Below are 360 nucleotides of genomic sequence, written 5' to 3' on the forward strand. Positions count from 1 at the left end.
AAGGCAGTGTAGAAAATCGGTCAGGATTCCCTTCAAATCTCCCTCAGTTGTCACAGATGGCACTGCATTCCAAAACCCAACTTCTCTACTACATTCTCCTTTCTCCAAACTCAGGCCAACCCTCCCAGCTCAGCTCAGCTCTCCCTACCTCAGGGATTACTCTCTTTTTGTACTTGGGAACTCTACTTCTGTTCCTGCTGGTGCAAGAAAGTTCACAGAGCTAAGATCACCTCCCCAGTGTCCCTTTAGCCCCCGGACCTTTACAACATTTACGAAACAACAGAACTACAGGCTCCCAGGGTCCACTAGGCTCTCTCACTCCAGTAGCCAATACAACAGATTTAACGGCCACCTTGAAGG

This window comes from Nestor notabilis, unplaced genomic scaffold, assembly GCF_000696875.1.
Source record: "Nestor notabilis isolate BGI_N333 unplaced genomic scaffold, ASM69687v1 scaffold30699, whole genome shotgun sequence".
Lineage (NCBI taxonomy): Eukaryota > Metazoa > Chordata > Aves > Psittaciformes > Psittacidae > Nestor > Nestor notabilis.